The 21,868-nt window shown below is 40.3% G+C and overlaps 5 non-coding genes across 5 annotated transcripts; 2 read left to right on the forward strand and 3 right to left on the reverse strand.

Moving 5' to 3' along the window:
* Positions 1–3,449: 3,449 nt before the first annotated feature.
* On the reverse strand, positions 3,450–3,521 carry trnaw-cca (transfer RNA tryptophan (anticodon CCA)). The gene has a single exon. It is a non-coding gene; the product is annotated as a tRNA-Trp (tRNA).
* Positions 3,522–7,783: 4,262 nt separating this feature from the next.
* trnak-uuu (transfer RNA lysine (anticodon UUU)) lies at positions 7,784–7,856 on the reverse strand. The gene has a single exon. It is a non-coding gene; the product is annotated as a tRNA-Lys (tRNA).
* Positions 7,857–9,098: 1,242 nt separating this feature from the next.
* Positions 9,099–9,170, reverse strand: trnaa-cgc (transfer RNA alanine (anticodon CGC)). Its single transcript has one exon. It is a non-coding gene; the product is annotated as a tRNA-Ala (tRNA).
* A 1,589-nt stretch (positions 9,171–10,759) lies between these two features.
* Positions 10,760–10,831, forward strand: trnat-cgu (transfer RNA threonine (anticodon CGU)). The gene has a single exon. It is a non-coding gene; the product is annotated as a tRNA-Thr (tRNA).
* A 9,291-nt stretch (positions 10,832–20,122) lies between these two features.
* trnal-caa (transfer RNA leucine (anticodon CAA)) lies at positions 20,123–20,235 on the forward strand. Its single transcript has 2 exons — positions 20,123–20,160; positions 20,190–20,235. It is a non-coding gene; the product is annotated as a tRNA-Leu (tRNA).
* The last annotated feature ends 1,633 nt before the right edge of the window (positions 20,236–21,868 follow it).

Below are 21,868 nucleotides of genomic sequence, written 5' to 3' on the forward strand. Positions count from 1 at the left end.
GCTGTGATGTTATGCCGCCTTTCGCCTGTAGATGGCTCTCTATAGTCATTTTTAAAAATACTAATCCGAGTTGATTACTGCACATATCCTCAGTAAAGGGGAATATGTAAGTAATGATTATCCAAATTGCATTTTTGTATGAAACACATTTCAGAAAATCGAAAACCAATTTTCAAAACTCACAATAACACAAACTGGCATGTTAGACAACAAGTAAATAAGACAAAGGCAAAACGTGAATTCTCAAAGTCTCAAAATCTTGCATTTTGCAAGAAATGTTATTATAGCAGTTACAATGGGACATTTAGAACATGACATATGAGAATATATGGTTAACGGAGGATGAGCAAAGAGTGATGGCACTTTCTGCTTATTGCTATGACCCTCCCTCCTGATTATAAAATCGTCTCACAATTCTGCCACTGAGGTGTGAGACACAATGTAACAGACTCTCAAAATCCTGAACTTCAGGAAATGTTGCTGTACCATTTTTAAAATATGACCCTCTGAATGTGGCATGAGAGAATTTATAGGGAAAAGCTAATTGCTCTTTTTGTTGTATTGCGATGGCCCCTGTTTAGAAAAAAACATCTCAGAATTCTGACACAAAGGTGTGAGACAGAATGTAACAAATTATGAAAATCATGAAGCATAAGAAAATTTACTGTACCATTTTTTTAATATGACCCTCTGAACATGGCATGTGAGGATTTATAGTCAACAAAATAGCACCCCTTCTGCTGAATTACTTTTTCCCTCCTTCCTCGTTACCAAAACATCTTAGTATTCTGACACTAAGGTAAGAGAGACAAAATCACTCATCACGAACATTTGTAATTTACAAAACTTCACTGTTGCATTTCTGCGTTGTGACATTCTGAACATGGCATGTTAAAGTATATAGAAAACCTAGATCAGAACAGGTTAAATGTAATTCATAGTGATTTATATTTTTTTAATTCTTTCTAAATGAAAAAATATGTTTTTCAGTGATTATGACACTTCAGTATTACATAAAATATGCTTCAATGCCAAAATAAATAATAATGGAAAAAATACCCACAGTGGACATTCATAGTTGTGATTATAGGAATGTTATATATCAGGTGGGTAGCTGTGTCAGCATGCGTAGGCTGCATAGGAAAAAGTAAAGGATTATTCCATGCTGAAAACAGAAGAATGGAAACATAATGTGTTGGCCGTGGAGCCTTCTTCAGGTGTGAGAAAGACAGGGCTGTAAGCAAAGATAATTTCCTTTATCTTTGCTTACTGCAGTTTAAAGACTTTAGGAAGTTTTACGGCTAACAGCTCCACATCAACTTCCTTTTATAACTAACCTCATCAGATCCCTCAACTCCCAACTCTTCCAATTTCTCACTTCAGAGAAGGATAAAAAACTCAATCATCCTCTACAGAGAAAAACCATCAACACCCCTACCACCAATCCTAACCTTGTTTTTACTATACCTTCTGACCTTTCCCTTTCACCCCTTTACATCCTCAGCTAACATATTTTAAAATTACAATAGACTGTATAGTATGTATGTTTAAAATTAAGGTAAATATGTCAAAATATCAAAATCCAACTGCACAGTGCTATCGTAACAATGCTTGTCAAGTTATCAAACAAACCTGCATTGTATTTTTAAAATATTTCAGCAGAGGATTCAACTGGAGTATAAATGAAGATTCGACGATATTTTTTTCTGGGGAGTTGCAATGTTGGGCATTATTGGACATTTCCCGGTGACCCTGACACGTGTTAAACACTCGCATTTCCTGCATATATTAAAATGGTTATGGTTTCGCTGAGAAATGCAATTGACTTAAGACAACGTTTATACTGCAGAAGAATCCCATCCCTGGGTGGACTCGAACCACCAACCTTTCAGTTAAAAGCCAAATGCGCTAACCGATTGCGCCAAGTTTTGGGTTAAACAAAACTCTCTTACCGTTTATTTTGCCAGACGGTAATATTTCTTCTGCACTGATAACCAAGAATTGAATTTCATTTTTCGCAAGCTGTGTGAATTTAATCAAAAACAAGTTTTCCAGAAAGGAAATGAATACATGCATTTAACGAAATCAAGCCCTTTGTGATTGCCCGTAATGATACGTTCTGTACTACAAGATAGGAAGAAAGACACGGCTGGGATTTGAATCCCGGTTCTTTTGTTTAATAGAGAAGCGCTTTAACCAACTAGGCTACGGTGACAGGACAACTATCCCCTTTTACAGCCGCTTGGACACACCGCTCTGAGACATCTGCGTTCAGTAAGCGCTGAACCTGCGCTCAGAGCAACTTGCCTCTTTTACATAGCAGCCCCGACACTGAGAAACGAAGAGAACTGGCTTCTATCTGGCATTCTCATGTCCAATGCGTTTGATATCTCCCAAGGGCGACAGAGTTCTTTTGCGACACTTCTTTTTTATTTCTGTAGCTTTGATAAAAAAACGAGAAATCGTGCAAGGGAAAAATGTCTTTTTTTTCATAGAGAAAACGTGCACCAGGAAATGTTGTGTTGAGAAGAAATGATTTAACATGATACGTGACCTAATTTATCGGAGCAATTGCTCAACCAGCAAGGTCTGGAGAGGTTGGAGAGTCTGGTGGATGTGATAATTATACGGTGTTGTGAAAGAAAACAGTCTTTCTTTGAATTCTCAGTCAATCGGAATTTCAGTGCAAAACATAAACCCCTTGTCTGATTTAAAGAGATTATATTTTAAAACTCATAAAAAATCAGAAAACACATGTTTCTCACTTTGAAATTTTAGACGGAGTGGTGCATTACTAGTAGCGACGCTGAGCACACTATGGGGAAATTCAGGGTATGTGAAATCCCAGCGGTTTAATAAACAACGCGTCTGATTTCGGATCATAAGATTGTAGGTTCGACTTCTACCTGGCTCGTGTAAATTTTATTCAAGCTCCTCAGTAATAGATGTATATTATGTAATGAACCGCACCTGAAAGCAAACGTTGGGTCTGTTTCCTTTGTTTTCCAGCATGAAATAGCAAATCGTTACAAAAAGCACCTGCTAATGTCCAATAACGGTTTTTTTTTTTATTAAATTACATTTTCAGGCTTCAGGCACTTTTTAATAAAACAAAAGTGTCCGGAAACTCATTAACTTTCAGGTTTGCTTGAACCTGTATTAAAAAAAGTTATCTGAAACTTCCGGGATTCCATTATCTGATGTAGCTGTCTCTAAAGTTGGACGTGATGTTAAGCAGATGTGAACTGTGCCTTTTCTCTTAAAAAAAAAACAAGTTCTTTTTTCCCTCTTCACTCCAATGCTGGAGACTGTAAGCCTCTGTGAGCTCTACACTGCGTGTCCTGTACTGCTCTATTTTGTTTAGATTATCTATGTGGTGTACAGATAGAACTCAACTGCATGGTGTGAATTCCGTGTTCAGGACCAGCAGAACCTGAAAAAGTAACAGCTGGCCTCGAAGTGATTTGAACACGCAGCCTTCTGATCTGGAGTCAGACGCGCTACCGTTGCGCCACGAAGTCACGGCTGTCCGTGCCTTTGAATTCCCCAAAGGAGACAAATCAGCTTCACAAAAAAAAATCTCATGTGAAGTGTGCAGCTCTTCCGAAGAGAGTCTCTTCTTACCACATTTTATTCTTCCTGCGCAGCTCTTGTGCAGGTGTTGTTCTCAATTACAGATCCAGGAACACTGATTGTTTTTTCTATTTTTTTAAATTAAGTACCCCATGGTGCAACGGTAGCACGTCTGACTCTAAATCCCCAAGTTCATTTTCAAAGTATATCGGAGTCAACTGATACTGATCAGGTTCTGCTGCTACTGAACCCGCAGTCTTCACCTTAAAGTTCAATTCCCCAAGCCTTTTGACCTTATATGTCCATCCCTTCTCGTCAAAACTCGTATTTTCACAGGGTACCCTTCAGAAATCGCAGTATAGAATGAAAAAACTCCAGTAGATCTCGGCCGCTGTTGGTGATTTTCCTTTTAAAATAAATGAATCTCTGGAAATTTTACGGAGTGTATCACTTTCACTGAGACCTAGAAGTGTTAAGCTGTACATGCGTCTTTGTGGCTCAGTTGTTAACCAAAAGGGTGGTGGTTTGAGCCCTTCCAGGGACGCTACGAGCCTTTTAACGTACACACCCTCCTCACTTCATTTCTCCACGGCCGGTCTTGTACCGCTAACAAATACAGAGCCCGTAGGAGGCAGTAAGCTCGTACTAGACCTCGTGAAACCCGACTGCTGCTAGTTGAATTTGTAATTTAATTTATTTAAACTTTTCTTTTCTGTCACTGACTTTTAGCAGGAAAGTCTACATCATACGTTTTGTGTGCAATTTATAAATGTGGTTCTATATTTTCCTTTTTCGCGTAGGCGCTAGCATTGCAGATTTGAATGCGAAAGTACAAAAAATAGTCATGCTCCACTTTCTTGTGATAACGGTAAGTTTTCGGTCTCTTTGCTTAATCCTTTTCGCTCAAACACTACAACTATCAAATAGGCAAACGTATCAAACTGTTGGCTAATTTATCACAGCCAGTCTGTTTTGCTCCACGATGCGCTGTAGCGAACGTGGGGTTCGTGAGGCAATAACCAAGAGAAAGTTCTTGGGCAGCACACACACAACAACTTATTTACGGAGCTCCTGTAGCCTTTTTTTCAGTGAGCCAGCACTCAGGGAAGATACTTTTACAACCCGTTCGACAAGGGTTAAACACACAAGGGCAGTAAAATGTATGACATCACATGCACAGATCTGAATGAATGTTTAGGCTGTTGGAAAAAAAAAGTAAATACTCAAATAGCCCATTTGTTTTTTGCCATGGTTACAAACCGGGGTAAAGTTAGCTCGAAGTTCGAAAACGATTTTGGCACGCCTGTAGCGCTTTCACGAAACCTCTTAGAGTTGCGAGAATGCTTGTTTTGTGTATAAAATACATTGTGGATGCTTTCTCAGCCTTTACTTTTTCGATTTTATGACATTTTTTTGACCATGCACGAATATTCTTTTGTCCATATCTTCGCAATGGAAGCACAGAACGCCGTCAAACCAAATGCATTTTAAAGACCACGACTTGTGGATATTTCCACAGCCTTTACATCAAACTATCAGTGAGCTAATTATCTTTTTTTAAACCTCCGGTTTTTCATCGATGCGTAATTACGCACGAACTGGAACCCGGGTGACCGCTGTGTGCACACGTTCACAATGCGAGAAATACTGTTCAATACGGCTTCATGCGAAAAACCCGTATATGACCATAGGAAGCAGAACAGCGCAGTCTCCCATTACCCAGACTGTAAGCACGGGAATAAAGCTTTGTTTGATTTCTGAAACCCTTCCTTTACGCCCTGTTTTCATTCAGGTAAGGGTCAACTATATTCACAATACTACTGACAGCAGGAAGATTAAAATATTCTTTTCTCAGCAGCTTATTAAAAACAGCTCCCATGATGTTCAAACCGATTTTTTACACAGAACACTGACACAGCTTTGCATTCTGAATCTCTTTATCTCATGCTTTTATTTAATATGGCACAATGCACTGGGATAGGGGTATTCTGTTCACAAACCAATAGCATTTAAACCACAGCACCCACAATGCAGCAAGTGTTTTGCACACTAAGCAGGTCCTCTGACTTTTCCCAGCTTTGTTTTGGGTTGTGGAACCTTTCTTTATATTTTTTAGGATTTTCTGAAGATAACACTACAGGTAATACACTGGGATAGGTGGGTCATCTTCATGGCTCAATAGCATTTCAAATACAGCACCCACACTGTTGAAACCAAGTGTTTTACACACCAGACAGGCCCCCTAACTTTATATAACCTTGCTGTGGCTGTGGCTCCTTTCTTTATTTTGTAATGAGTTTCTGAAGATTACACTACAGGTAATACACTGGGACAGGTGGGTCGTCTTCATGGCTCAATAGCATTTCAAATACAGCACCCACTCTGCTGAAACCAAGTGTTTTACACACCAGACAGGCCCCAGAACCTCGTACAACCTTACTGTGGCTGTGGCTCCTTTCTTTATTTTGTAATGAGTTTCTGAAGATAACACTACAGGTAATACACTGGGAGATTTCGTGAAAGCGCTACAGGCGTGCCAAAATCGTTTTCAAACTTCGAGCTAACTTTACCCCGGTGAAAAACCCAAAAGTTCGTTTCTACCAGCAAGAGAACTAAAATCTGCAGTGTTCTGCTCGCTTTGAGTCCGTCAAGCACTCATCTCTCGTCGCCATAAATGTTGTGTATCTTAATAAAGAGACGTTTTAATATTATTTTAACTATTTTGTTAACTACACAGATCATGCCCTTACACCTTATATTCCTGCTTTCTACTCTCGTTCTGTTGTCTCGCGATGTCTACTCACTAAACTACATTTAGCATGACTTCTTGTTGCAGTTGAGCTCAAAGCTGGAGATGATCTCCATATTCTACCGCACTAACTAGTCCGAAACGTAGTACACAGTACACACTTTTTAAGTGAAGTCAGGTTGTTAAAAAATTAAACCAGCGCCCTGTCACAGAAACGTACCCCAGTCTCCCGCGCAACAAGCGGGGGTACTCAGCACTATACTGTACTAACGAGGAGCGCTTGTCTGCAGCTGAGCGTCAGCTCTGTTTGCTGTCGGCAGTCATTTCCTCATTTCCAAAGACTTTTTCACCTGCTCTCAACTTTTAAAGACGGTCATAAACGCTCAAGAAGTAATTAATGTCAGTTGGAAGTCTGTTTCTGTTGTCTCAGCTCTTGATAAAGACAAGCCGTGCGTGGGAGACTCCCTCCCTGAAGACGTTTGCCGTCACCCTGCGAGGGAGAAGAGCCATCAATCACCAAAGCAACCACTGAGACAGTTAACATTAAACACGTGAAATGCGAGATGTTGTGATTTTTTCCCCCGCTTAAGGCTTCTATCGTTTCTACTCTAACGAGAAAGACCTCTTTATTAGAAGTGAGATTTTAACAAACGTCTCCAGGGGTAACTGCGACCTGAACGCAACGCCATCTTGCCCGTGGCACTTATAATGAAGTATATATTTTATTTCTTTCTACTCGTTGATAAGAAAAAAAGTGAAATCATGTAATTAGGGATATGTCTTTTTTTCATGGGGAAAACGGGAAAACGAAAACCCGAGCAAATGTAAAGTTTAGAGCAGCGCTCAATAAAAATGATCAGAACCCGAAAGCGCTTCTTATGCGGATCAGTATATTCCGATACCACTGGTTCTGCAGAAGAAATAAGAAAAGCCGAACTCAAAGCAGAAACGTGTTGCCATTACGGGTACTCTGTCTGCAGCTGCTTTAAGATCTACTCACACCGCGATGCCATTAAGGCTACCTAGTTAAAAAAAAACATCGTCACCTTTTTAAACGTGATTATTAGACACCCGTTAAATCTCAACCGAGGTTTCTTGAGAGATCGTTCAGCGAGCGAGTAATAAAAAACTACTTCGCTTCCAACCTCTGCTGTCACTGTAAACTCGGACGTGATGTTCTGCAGATGTGCAGTGTGCCTTTCCTCTTGTCGTATTCAAGAGTACTCACTGTGTGAGCCTCTCACTGCGTGTCCTGTACTCTACTGTGATTTAATTTAGATAATGACGTGGAGTAGAGTGACAAGATCTACTTGAACATTTTCGGTTTGTGAAATGAAACACTAAATACACTACTGTAAATACAAGTAATGGACATTTAAAATAACCACAGTACAGCTAGAAGAGTGAAAGATAAAAGACTATTTAGAATGACATTCACAATAGATTTAAGAATAGCACATCAGCCCGAACAGGGACTTGAACCCTGGGCCCTCAGATTAAAAGTCTGATGCTCTACCGACTGAGCTATCCAGGCTCTGAAAGAAAGGCAACACTGTCGGGATCCTCGCAAGTCACGTGTACCATTCCCAGTAGAATGAGTGAGAAATACAGCATGACATGGGTAGTTAAGGGGCTCCCACAGTCCATCTTTCCTCACATTACTGATTTTTTTCAATAGCATTTTGACCTTTTTTCACATTCAGATTTTTTTCACATTTAATAAAATCTTTTAATCAACAACATTAAAAAGAAAACAAATGGAACATTTTTTGGAACAATAATTAAAAAAAAAACTTTCAATGCCTTGGTTGTATACGTGTGCACACCCTTTATAAAGGGAGTTGCAACAGTGCTGAAATTTAAAGAGCATTTCTGTAGAGAAAACAACCTTGATGTTAAGCTTAGGGAGCCTGTCTTTTAGAAATTCTATTTCTTAACACCTTGCACAGCCTCCCGCCAGACTAACAAATATTGTTTTGGAGAAATTGACTCACACACCGGAAGACACTAACGTTTATTTACGTTAGAGCATGTGAATAACAGTTTAACCGAAAAAGGTTGTAATTGTGATTTTGTTAAAATTCAATAAATCGTCTATCAACAGAATTCATTTAGAAATTGTTTTATTTCATAAACTATAAGACAATTAAGAGAGTTTATAGGTCATATCCGTCGCTTATGTTCTTTTAACTCTAGCGTTCAGGATCCAAACCCAGGTGCGGACGATTGTGTTTCTTGAATCTCTTGTAATAATCAAAAGTCGATGTGTAGTCCTTCAGTACTTTCTCGAGTTGTGCCATGGATATTTTATACGATCAATACTTGTCATGCTCTTTTGCATTTTCCTTAACAAACGGAAAAAGTTCAAGGTGTGTTTACGGCTGTGCTTCACATCTACACGAGAGCAGTACAGGACACGGAGTGAGGAGTTCGTGAAGCTTTCAATTTAGTGCTGAGTTCAGAAGGAGGATTCGCTCGCTGAATGATCAATCAAGAAATCCCGGGTGAGATTCAACAGGTGTTTTCTGCAACAGCCACGACAAGTGTGAAGCAATCTCTGGATTTCCTGACTTTAAACTAAATTATTAGTTCAAATAATTTAGGATTTAACAGAACTTAAAGAGGTACATTTAAAATAGCAGCGCAACCCTGCAGCACGTCGAGTTTAATTGTGTAAACTGCATTTAATTGTGTAAACCTGGCTCTCTCTGAACACGAGCAAAGAGTTCTCACTCAACAGAAGATTGGGATGCGAGTACTCTAATATAAAAGCACCTGGAGATACCAGGGATTGAACCCGAGACCTCATACATGCGAAGCATGCGCTCTACCACTGAGCTACATCCCCGATGACGAAGTTTATGGAACAGACTTAGAGATGTGCAAATGCTCACTGATCACACCACTCACGAAGAATGCCTGCAGTTTCCCACTTTCGCGTTTCTTCTACTACAGAGTAAATTCATAGGAATGAAGAAATAAGGAAGGAAAAATAATCGCATCGAAGCTTCAAGAGACTGGGCACAAATTAATCTGTTATTTTTGTATCCAGTTACATGGGCGACGGTGGTTGATTCCCAGACGGGGGAGTGCTTTTTTTCTACCTCCTTACTCGACTGTCTTTCAATTCTATTTTATTTGAAAGCTTTTTGCATCTTTTAAGTGCTCTTGATTAAACTATCCATAGAAAAACAGCAGTACTGATGATTTAACGCAAAAGGGTGAAACAACGCCCCAACCACAGGAATGGTAACAGGAAGGATCGTGTTCTTATTTAATATGTCCTTTTGAGATGTCTTGTCAATGCTCACAGGCGGTAGAGCTGAATAATTTACTTTTAGTGGTGTTTTTAAACAAAGATGGAACACGTTCTTTCTATACCAGGAGAAAAGGAGCAGACTTTACCTTTAAGTGGCAAAAATGACACCTTATCAAAGCTAATATTAATTAAAATGATATCACAACAAAGGATTTGAGCCTTGAGCTTTCATTGGACGTCTGTGTCTCCATAACTTTGCAGGTGAGAGAGAGGATTGTGATAATTTGTAGGTGCTTCTCGGAAGTGCGTTGGTGGTACAGGCACCTTCCAAATAATTGAGTCAGGTTTGAATCCCAGCCAGTGCAAACCCAAATCTTTTCAAGATAATCTGTGGTCCGCTAACACATCTTTTGAAACACTACAACAGGTAACACCCCGTGTGAAACATCGTGAGCATCTGTTAAACCTCTCTACCTACCCGTTCCTCACAGAGACATGACGAGGGTCTAAAGGGACATTTTGAGCCGTAGAAACATTTTATCATTCTGTACTTTCCTGTGCGGTCAGGCCAGTTCCACTTTAACTGCGCCCGACAACGGAGGTCGTTTTGAAAACAACGAGAGTAAAGGGACACTGCACGTCTGCAGAACATCACGTCCGAGTTTAAGGACAGCAAGAGATTGGAAGCTAGGGAGTTTCGGGTCTGTGTTTTTATTATAGGTTCAAGAAAATCTGAAGACCTTTTCAAGAAGTATTTCAGAATCCCAGTCAAATCCAAACATGCCTTATGAAGCATTTCTAAAACAGGAGAGATCGTTAGGGAATGCGTCTTCCTGTAAAAATAAAATGACTTCAAGGGCACTATAAGCAGAGGTGCTCTACAGGAAAAACTATAGCCAGAGATGCCAAAGAGGTCGAGATTTCACCACATGAGAGAAAGCATCTCAGAAAATGAAGTTGCGGTCGTTTCCACGCGTTATAAAACCACTAGGTCAAACAACAAGAGCTGAAGAGCCGCTGTTGAGAGTAACACGGCCGAGCGCTCTAAGGAGCTGGCTTAAACCTCCAGTCTCTTCAGGAGCATCTGTTGGAGTCGCACTGCTACAGCGCATCTCCTTGTTAAGTATCCCTTTTATTGTTGTTGCTGCCTCCAGGCGATGTAATCCTGTTAATTTGAAGGCGCGGTGGCCAAGTGGTAAGGCGTCGGTCTCGTAAACCAAAGATTGTGGGTTCAATCCCCACCCGTACCTCTTTCGTTTGTCTCCGCTTACCTTTAGTTTCAAAGTCTTCAAAAAAAATGTAGGAGTCTCAATAGTAAGAGAGCATAACTGTCGCCAGTGATTAGTATTCATGCTTATCCTGCCTTGTTTTTTAGTCGACAAAGCTTGTCTCTCTTCACACCCATCTTCCAAATGATCGCCTCAGCATTGGGAAGGAACCTACGCTTGGTACAGTCCCCCACTCCATGGTCTGATCACAAACAGATCTGGTGAGCTGTCAGTCCAGGTTGGAAGTAACGTTCGAAAGCACTAAAAATCTGACTTAGGAACGAGAAGACCATGTTTTTTTATACGAGTAAACGATAAAATAATATACTGCCTGCAAGACTATGTCAAGTTCAAGTTCAAATTCAAGTTAAAAGTTCAAGTTCAAGTTTATTGTCATTATACTCATACGCAGGTATATGGAATAACGAAATGGTATTTAGCTAGCTCTCGGACATAAGTAGTACAAAGAAAAAAACACAACAACAATACAATTGTATAACAAAAGAAAGAGACAACAGCCGATGTGCAAAAAACAACAACAGGCAGTGTGCAAAACAACAAAAAGGTAACAGGTTATGTGCAAAAACATGCATCAAAAGAATGAAATAAAGGGATAGAAATGATGGGGAGTGAGCTTTTGACATGTAAGGGAGAGGTAGATTTTCAATGTGTGTTTGGGTTTTTGGTAAGAAAGAAGGCACCGTGAGGTTCAGATCATAGGTGAGAGGTGAGGAGAGAGTGAGAGAGGCTGGGAGTTTAATAGTTTGATAGTGCGGGGCAAAAACAGTTTCTGAGTCTGGCAGTCCGGACCCGAATGCAACGGTACCATTTTCCATATCGAACTTGAACTTGAACTTTATTGCCATATGTAACCGGTACTGGTACAATGGAATTCTTACTTACAGAAAGTCTTTCGATTATAAAACAAGTGTAAAAAACAAAACAAAGTGCAAACAGTGCATCGACACAATGTACAAACAAACAATAGAAAATGTGCAAGTAAACATGCAGACAGTTTGAATGTAAACAATACAGACGTGTAAACAATGACTGGAGACGTACAATTAATAAATTACAATGAGGTAGATGGTGATGGTGTAGGTGTGGTCCGAGGGGGATGACTAAATGTGTTCGCCAGTCTCACTGCTTGTGGATAGAAGCTATTGAAGAATCTAGTGGTAATTGTCCGTATGCTCTTATATCTCTTGCCTGAGGGCAGTGGGGTGAAGAGCTCATGCCCTGGGTGGTGACTGTCCTCTGTGATGGGCAGAATTCTACCACGGCAGCGGTCCTCATAGAGCTGTTTAATCTCGGTGTTTAATCTTCTGGGCCATATTGACCATTCTCTGCAGTGCCTTTCTTTCTCGCGAAGAGGTGTTGCCATACCACACGGTGATCCCGTTGGTGAGGACGCTCTTGATAGTGCAGCGGTAGAAGTTCACCAACACATGTATTGGCATCCCCCATCGCTTGAGGCACCTCAAGAAATAAAGGCGCTGCTGAGCCTTCTTCATTATAGAGTCAGTGTTCACAGTCCAGGTTAGATCTTTAGAGATGTGAATTCCCAAAAACCTAAAGCTGGTGACTGTTTCCACTTCCGTTCCATCAATACTGAGTGGGCTGTGAGTGTGTGGCCTGTGTCTCCGAAAGTCCTATCATGCTAAACGCCACAAATTGTGTTCGTCCAGTCGTATCAATCATCCTAAAGTTACGGAAAATCGCATGCAACTAGTGCAAGCAGCACCCATTTTTTCAGGATAGGCGAGCGGTTAACAACAGCAAATTCAGATTCGTGTCTTTTAAGCTTTGTGTTTCGCTCTCCAAATAGAGGCACGGGTTCAAATCCCACTCCCGACAGTCAGGCGTTTTACCCTGTCTTTTTTACCTGCCTTTACACTGTTTCAGTCTTGTTGTGCTCGCTGACAATCACAGTACGAGGGAAACGGAGAAACTATTTAGCAAAAACATAACGGACAGAAAAAAGCTTTGTAAACACGTGAATGTGGTTAGCAGCAGTAAGGTATGCATTCAAATGTTTTAGGCTGATTTATAAAAGCAGCAGAATAAAGGTGCAGCCTTTGTGAGAATTCGCGGGTTTTTATGCTGCTTGGACTTCTTTCAAGCCTATGAGGTGACCCCCGTTTTATTTTCATTTTCAAACTTCAGAACCGAATAACAAAAAGGTTTCATGTGTGACAGCATTCGGTTGCAAATACCGTTTCCACGATATATTCAGCGACGGGAATGAAATATTTTAGTGCTGGCTCAAATGCGAGGAATTTCAGAAAAACCCGGAAAAGCAACGCTTGCAGTAAATGACAAATTTAAAGCGTGTAGTCAGCATGAACAGAACAACGCAATGCTCTGTAAAAACGATCTGAAGCAGCAACTCTTTTTTCTCGGGCAGTTCATTCCGATACGATGTTTCCGCAGAATAAATGAAATGCCGAACTCCAAACATGTTGTTGCCATTATTGTTACTCCTGCTGCTGTAGTTTTAAGCTTTAATCAGTGGGTAGGTAATGTTGTAAAGGGGCTGGACTACTTTGTTCCGTCAAAATTCCATTATGTGAATTTATGCTTTTTTAATATAAGCATTAACAATACAATGCGTGCTCAAAAACCGTTACTTATTAGCTTAAGAAGCGGCAGTGTTTTGACAAAGTGTGGTATTCGAACAGTAAATGCTGAAGTGTTTAATACTTGCTTGTGAGCAGATCTCCCTCGATTTAGACAAACTCTTGTTCGGCCGATGTGGAAAGAAAGCTGAATTTCGCTGGGTACTGGGTATCACTGTTACGCCATCAGGTCATGCTAGAAGGATTGGGGGATCAAATTGACACAGAGGGACCCGATGTGGGGGCTGAACCCACAGTTCTGAGATTAAGAGATTCTTGCTCTATGGACTGCGCCTATATAACTCTTATGCTCCAGCAGTAATGTTTCTGGGTGTGGATGAACATGACATAATAGACTGACAGTAGGAACACGTGGCCCACAGGCAGTGACAGTATCGCTATATTTGGCTGCAGTATATTGTGTTGAGAGCAGCAATAACTTTCCTGCAGAGATGGGAGTGCCTTTAATACAGCTCTTTCAATCAGACAGAGTAACAGGAATTGACCTAAAGTTTCTGCTGTGGATCCATCTCCACATGGGGGAAAGAGACAGTAAAATAGCGATGAAGAAACAAAAAGATTTGTGCTCGCTGCAAAGTAGGAAAGAGGTGGTCAGACACATAAAACAGCTTGGTGATAATTTGCAGCGACAGTTTTATGTTATTTAGTACACGGATTTCTCTTCATGTTCCTTAAGATGTGTAATTTGTATGTTGGTTGTATGAGAACAGTTTCTTCTAAAGTCCTGTCAATTGACAGTGGAGAGCTAGCTGGTGCACATCTTCAAGAAGACTCTCTTTAAGGCGATTACAAGTTTCTCGAACAAATCTGTGTCATATTTTTAAAATAGTTTAGCTAATGAGCAACGAGAGTATAAATGAATTCTCCCACCCTCCATTCGAAGATAAAACTCCATGTGTGAGTCTAAGTTTCCTTGAAGCTACTGATGTTCGTCATTATTGGACATTCCCGGTGATATTGACTAAGAAGCTCAATTTTTACGTGTTGTAGATCAACATGTGCAAAACATTCGTATCCCCTGCAAATATCGGCAAGGTCAGTGATATTCTCAACAATTTGTGCCATTGCAATTCGTGCAATTCGTGCCATACTTTTTCGAAATGTATCCTGACATCCCAGGATCAGAGGGTCATATTTAAAAAACTGGTGCATTAAAATTTCTTGTACTTCAGGATTTTGATAGTCTGTTACATTGTCTTTCACACATCGGTGTCAGAACTGTGAGACATTTTCATAATCGGGGGGAAGGCCGTAGCAATAAGCAGAAAGTACAGTCACCTTTTCCCAGTGTAAGTCCGTGTTGTGGTGAGTTTTTAAAATTGGTTTGCGATTTTCTGAAATCTATTCCATACAAAAATATAATTTGGACAGTCGCTATTTATTTGGATATTCCTTTTCAGTGAAGATGTCTACAGTATTCCAGCCGGATTAGTACTGATCGAAGAGAGCCATCTACAGGCGAAAGGTGACATAACATCACAGCAGCACCATTTAAGGTGGAACGAAAAACACGCATAAGAAGCTGGCGAATAAGAAGCCAACTTAAGCCTCGTAGCAGACCCTTGGAGGCACGCTCAAAATAATCATCTTTCCCAGTACTTCAGAGTCATATTTAGATCGCTTTACTGCAATTTTATTTGATTGATGGGAGATGTGAAGCCATCGAGCCTGTACTGCACTTTCACATTGAAACTGAAGCCATTTCTCATGCTTTCTCTCAGTTTCGGGGCTGCAATTGAGTGTAAAGGAGGCGACTTGAAATTGAAACGTGTAATCACCTTACAGAGGGTCTTCACGACGGGGTGCGTCAGCTAGTTCTCCATTATTGTCAGTTTACCGGACTTCTGAAGAAACCTATCTACAGCGAAGATACAAACTGCACAGTTTAAGGCACATGAAGAGAAATCTGTTTGCTGATTGACTCAAAAACTGTCGATACAAATAATCTGCCAGGCTGATTTACTTGTCTGACCACCTCCCTCCGTCCCCCTTTGCTGTTAGCACAATTCTTTCAGTTTCTTTTCTTGTATTTTCCTTGCTATTTTAGTGTTCCCCATGTATAGATGGATCCACAACCGAAACCGTTTTCACCCTGTGTTTCTGCAGCGTCAGTCTGTATGAAGAACACAAGTTGCACAGCTCCAGTGGCGCAATTGGTCAGTGCGTGGTAATTATACAGCAGTACACAGCAGAGTCATGCCAAGGTTGTGAGTTCAAGCCTCACCTGTAGCAGTGTCTTTAGCTACTGAGAGCAACTGTCGAGTTTAGATACTCTTAGGTATTTGATGGAGATAAATTAACATCAAACGAACAAGTAAAGATTTATTTCGAGTCACAATCAAAGAAGGCTCCACAGCTGAAACGTTGTGTTTACTTCTATTTTCAGCATGGAATAAACCTATACTTTTCCATTTGCAGCCCACGCATGCTGTGATGCAGCTCCCTACTTAAATTACAGCTGTGTACCTCCAGTTGACCTGTACACAAATATATGAGAGAGGTCTACTTAGACAAGAGGAGCACTGAAGACTTGATAAAGTTCTGCATTAGATTCTGTGTTTATGTTGTTCCCCAGATTTGTTTTTAATGTTCTTTCTCTTTTGAAGTTGTTGCGTTTGGTTTTTTTTCTGATTGGTAGCTACAACGGGTCAGTTGCAACAAACTGGCTGCTGAAATTTGTCAGCAGCTCTGTAGCAAACCTGTTCTCAATTGCAACAAACCTAAAATAACAGCTGCTCCCCATTAGATGTTACTAAAGTAGGAGACTAAGCAGACGAAGTGGAACAATAGATTACATTGGAACTGTCCTGAATGTAGTGGAAATAATATCGTCATTAAGTAATGAACAATTGCTTTCCAGACACTACAATTATTCACAAGGAATTTTATCAATACTTATTTTATTAATAAAAGTGTAATATCTTAATAATGAAGTTTAAAGTTATCTATATCAGTAGCTGTATTACAGGTAATGCATGCACAGACTTTATTATACTATAATGAATTTTCAGGTATCCCGGGGAGAGAACTGAAATGAAGGAAATACATATTTAAAAGGGGTGTAAGTCTTAAATGTGTTCTGTCACATAGGGGTGTTAATTGAATAGATTTGTTGTAATATTATTTGACTCTACACTTCTGTTTCTCAGGAGACAGCATTAATATTGGGGATTTGTGGATACAGATAATAAGTTGTACAATACAGGCAAATGTATGGTTACCTTAATGAAAAAAACTCTTATCATTAACCTTTTCAACATTATTATTTAAGACAGTCTTTCAGAACAGTATTCTCGTATTAGTGGCTATAGTCTAATGATAACGGTGGTGAAACAGGTGAAATGTGCGGAAAGAATTGGAGATGGAACAGGAGACTCATCCAGTCGATAGAAAGCTTGGGTAGGACTGCACAAACACCGTGCCAGTGCTTAGTAGCGTCATTTAAAAATAATACGTGGTTTAACAATATCAACTGCTCTTCTGTGAGCTCAGCTCCACTACTAGTAATACATTGCCCAAATTTTCAAATTAGATACATGTGTTTTCTACATGTATGTAATTGGTACTTTTTTTGTTTTAACTGATTTAAAATATAATCTTTATAAAACAGACAAAGGGTTTATGTGTCGCGCTGAAATTCACACACAAGTAAGGAAAGATATCGCGCTTAGGAAGAAATCCAGAGTGGAGACACCGGCAATTGAAAACAACCACATACAGCCTGTATGTGCTCTACCACTGAACTAAACTTCTGACAACTACTGTATCTTTATCTGCAGCACTTTCTTTTAGGAAGAGTGAGGAGTCTACAAGCCTAGAAAATAAGACAACTAAGTGAAAGATACATTTTCACTTTTTGATTAAAGAACATAAAAAACACCTTTCTTCCAGCCAGATTCAAACCAGAGAGCAAAGAGTTTCCAGCTGTTTCCACTATATTCCTCCGCTCGTACAACTGAGTTATCGAAAACACAGGAAGCCCACCTTTTGTCTTACATAAAGCACAATGTAGTGCAGTGGTCCTATTTATTTAAATCCCAGTTCGAAATCAAATCTCATTCCCATAGTCCTGTTTAGTTTGAATTTAAGCAGTTGTAGCAGCAATACTTGGTAATAAGACAGAATTAAGCGTTGCTGTGCTTTCCTAAATGAGGCCCCATCTCACTCTCCATCTCTGTGGTGCAGCCACAGAGAAAGTATTCATGCAGGCTGATTTAAGATATTTTCTTTTGATAAGGGACAGCTCCCAAACGGGGATGCACTTAGCTTAGCCTGGCTATCATGATCAATGGTCATCCATTGGTGCCTATCTGTCTAGGGAGTGCCGAATGGACATCTGGACTGCATTCCTAAGTGTCAAGAGTAAGTGACTCATATCTCACCTTGATCAACCAATCAGGGATTGGCAGGGCGTGGTAACACCACGTGGGTCTCCAATGCCCGCCAAAATCTCAACCAATCAGCACACATCTGTGTCTTGGTTAAAAAGGGAGCGCAACCTCAGATCGGGGCTCTCCTTGGCCATTTTCGCGCATCCTCAGAGACAATCACATGATAACTGCTGTTGTCTGCACTGGGACTTGGACTTTGTTCTAAGTGCGAGGCCGAGGATCCCGTACGTACTCAGAATTCTACCAACGTGAATGCTCCGCTTGATCAACGGCAGCCTACAGTTGGACCCTCGTCGACAACCTGAATAGCTTATTCAGTAGCAGCGCTGGTCCGGGAACGAACCAGCTTCTTCCCGGGCAAAAGAGTGACTTGTGCGGACTTGCGGTCACACTCTGTGCATAGATACTTTCTACTAGCCAGCCGGACTGCTGGTAGATCCCCTCGGAGCAACGACTGCCCTGCGCATCGCAGTTAGATTCCTCCGCCCGTCCAACTCCGAGCTGCACCTCTACTGGTTGGCCGGTAGCCAGAGGATGCCGAGACAACGCCCATTGGACAACCACTGGAACCAAGGCTGCAACAGAGCCTGTCAGCTGGTTTGGTGTTCGTGCCGGGAAATTCCAAATCCATACACAGTGGATAAGTAAACCCCATGTCCTACATTGCGTCTCGAGAATTCAATTGTACCTCAACACAAGTTGTTATCAATTTAATTCACGAGTATTGCATTTACTTCCGAGTTTAGAGTAACAGTGGGAAATAACACTGATTAGCGATTTGGTAACCGAACGATATATATTGACATATATTCTCTGATGTGTATCTCTTTGTGTTTGCATCTCTTCGAGATTATATTCCTTGTATATTGATAATCCTCACAGTAAGGTCTGCCGCTTGTATCCAGGCAGACTGGTATATGTTTGGTGCACAATTTATATTAATAACTGTATCTCGTGTATTGAACATGTATGTGTGCGTTGTTAGTTGTTCTGACGATTGATTTTCTAAAAACCACAGCGAACCACCTCGTGATTACTGCTACAATGAATAATTGTCTCAGTAAACCCATCAAACCTCTACACAGCTAAGGAAGAGTAGCTCGGAAAATACCCAACTCAACAAGCGAGCGCGTTGGTTGCTCTTGCTCTTAGTGCAAGGAGCTGTTTTTTATTTCGCATTCATCATTATTAACCAGAAACAGCTGCACAACTGGTCGCATTTGTGATTATGTCACTTCTCTGCTTCAGCAAGGTCAATAAAAGACTCTGAAAGTAGTAGAGAAAAACTGAATTAAAATCATATTAGCAATTCTGAGCGATATCTGCATACAGGCAATCCAACAAGAACGTTGAAATCTTTGAATATCATCTCTCTATATAGTGCGCTGCTTTTCACTTGGAGTAAAACTATTGGATTGAAGGGTTAAAATGTATTGTTGTTATTTGGAGAAATCAATGAACTCGTGATTTTATATGTTTTAAAAGGCGGTCATGCGCACAGAAAAAAGACAGTGCTGATTATTTTTCTGGAGACGGAGCACTGATGACCTATCCGAGCCACTTGATAAAGCCCACCCAGTGGATACTCTAGCAGAACGTGGAAGAACGTTCACCATTGTAACCAAGGCAACCACAGGCACAACATCAAGAAGCACAATCAATTCCCCATTTAAATCTTTCGTGTAAGGTATGCCATGTGAAAGCATGAAGTAAATCCCCTGATCTCTTTTGAACATGGACAAGGTATTTCTGATGGAGCGCAATGAGCAAAGATTTAATAAGCTACTCCTGCCGATGATTCAGCTTAAAGAAGTAAAAGCTTCACAAACAAAAGCAGCTCGCTACCACAGCCAATATTAAATGTACTTGGTGGCACATTACCATTTGCACTGGCTCAAAAGTGGTCTCGGCAGACGTTCCCTACGTAAAGCTGAAAGCGCCAAAGAGCATTTCCATTGAGAAAAAAAAATCTTTCTTGATGTTAAACATAGAGAGCCTGCCTTTTAGAAGTTCTCCCTCTAAACACCTTGTGCAGCCTCCCGACAGACTAACAAAAAGCGCCTTTTCACCAACTCAATTTATAATACGCCCCTCAAAACTCACAACCGAACAACAATCCATCCGTATATTTGATTTCCAAGATCCATTCAAGGCAACTTGGCTCTTCGCAAGCAAATAATTTCAGGGAAGAAACTCAGTTTAGTCAACTACTGGTGCATTCAGCACACCACTTGCTTTCACTTGTCAGGGTGGCCGAGTGGTCTAAGGCGCCAGACTCAAGGATATGTGTCTTTCCAGCTGGCTTGGGTGTTCTGGTCTCCCAATGGAGGCGTGGGTTCAAATCCCACTCCTGACAGCTTCCATTTTTACCTCTCTTGAATTGTTCCAGTGCTAGCTGACAGTGAATGACTGAAATATAAAAGCAGCAGAAGAAAGCAAGCAACTCAGTGCAATTTGTGAGTATTCTGCACTGTTAAAATGCACAGGTTTTCATACTTTTTGGAATTCGTAGCTCAAGAAGTGACTCCTGTTTCATTTTCTATTCACCAACTCGATTTGCATTCCGCCCCTCACACCTCACAACAGAATAACAAACGGCTACATGTGGCACAGCTTTCCCCTGTAGATTCGGTTTGCACTATGAATTAGGCGACCCCGAATGAAATATTTTAGTGTTGGCTCAAATGTGAGGAATTTCATGAACCCTCAACAAGGAACGCTTGCAGAAAATGCCAGCAATTCAAAGCGTGTAGGCAGCATGAACAGACCAATTCTGCAATTTCTTTTATCGCGGGCGGTGCTTTCCGAGTCGATGGCTCTGCATTAGAAATGAGAAGTGCTGAACTCTAAACACGTTCTTGCCATTACTGCTACTCCTGCTGCTACTCCTTTGTCCTCGAAAAAAGAAAAGACAGGCATGTTTTGAGTCTCAAAATGATCTTCTGGATCCACAAGAAACATGTACATTTGATTGATTCCGCAGTATTTTGGATGTACTGTACTTATAACTTCCATCGAAGAGAGATTTCATCAGTTGCATGAAATTGAAACTTTCGACTTTTTGTCTGGTATTGAAAATATGTTTAAAAAAAAACATAAACAATTTTCTAACAAACAACTCATGAATTATTGCCAGGATCTATATTTAGCGTTCGGTAGTGATAACACTGCTGATATTGATTGAGTAGAAATCTATGATGTATTGACAGCTTTATCTGAAGCGAGAAGTCCTAGAACGCCATCTATGAAGTTTAAGGATTCATACCAAGAAATGCCTTTTGTTTCCCACCCCAACTGCTGCTTTTGCATTACACATTATGTGAACATTACCAGTTTTGGTAGCTTCTGGGCACAATTTTCCTAAACTGAAACTTATTACAAAATTCTTTAAGATGAACCATGTCCAAAATTGTAAATCAGGACTAATTTTAATATCAAATGAAATTACTACAGAGGAAAAGGCTTAACTGAAATATGAATAAGACTATGCAAGCCTGAAAAATAGAACAATTCAATTTATAGAACTTATTTTTTTATTTTTTGAGAGATGGGCTCACACACCGGAAGACACTAACGTTTCTCTTCGTTAGAGTATGTGAATAACAGTTTAACCCCATTTGTTTGTAATTATGATTCTGTTAAAATTAAAAAAAGCATCTATCAATAGTAAGAAATTATCAAGAAAGTAAGAAATTGTCTTATTTCATAAACTGTAAGACATGAAGACATTTACAGGTTATATCCTTTGCTTTGTCTTTTAACGCAAGCGGTCAGGATCCAAGCCCATGTTCGGACGGTTGTGTTTCTCTTGTAATCATCAAATGTCATTGTTTTGTCCTTCAGTTCTTTCTCGAGTTGTACCATGGATATTTTATACCATCGATACTTTTCATGCTCTTTTGCATTTTCCTTCACATACGGAAAAAAACTCAAGGCGTTCTTGTCACTGTGCTACACAGTACAGGACACGCAGTGAGTAATTCGCGTAG

The sequence above is a fragment of the Lepisosteus platostomus genome, chromosome 5 (genome assembly GCF_059453375.1).
Source record: "Lepisosteus platostomus isolate fLepPlt1 chromosome 5, fLepPlt1.hap1, whole genome shotgun sequence".
NCBI lineage: Eukaryota > Metazoa > Chordata > Actinopteri > Semionotiformes > Lepisosteidae > Lepisosteus > Lepisosteus platostomus.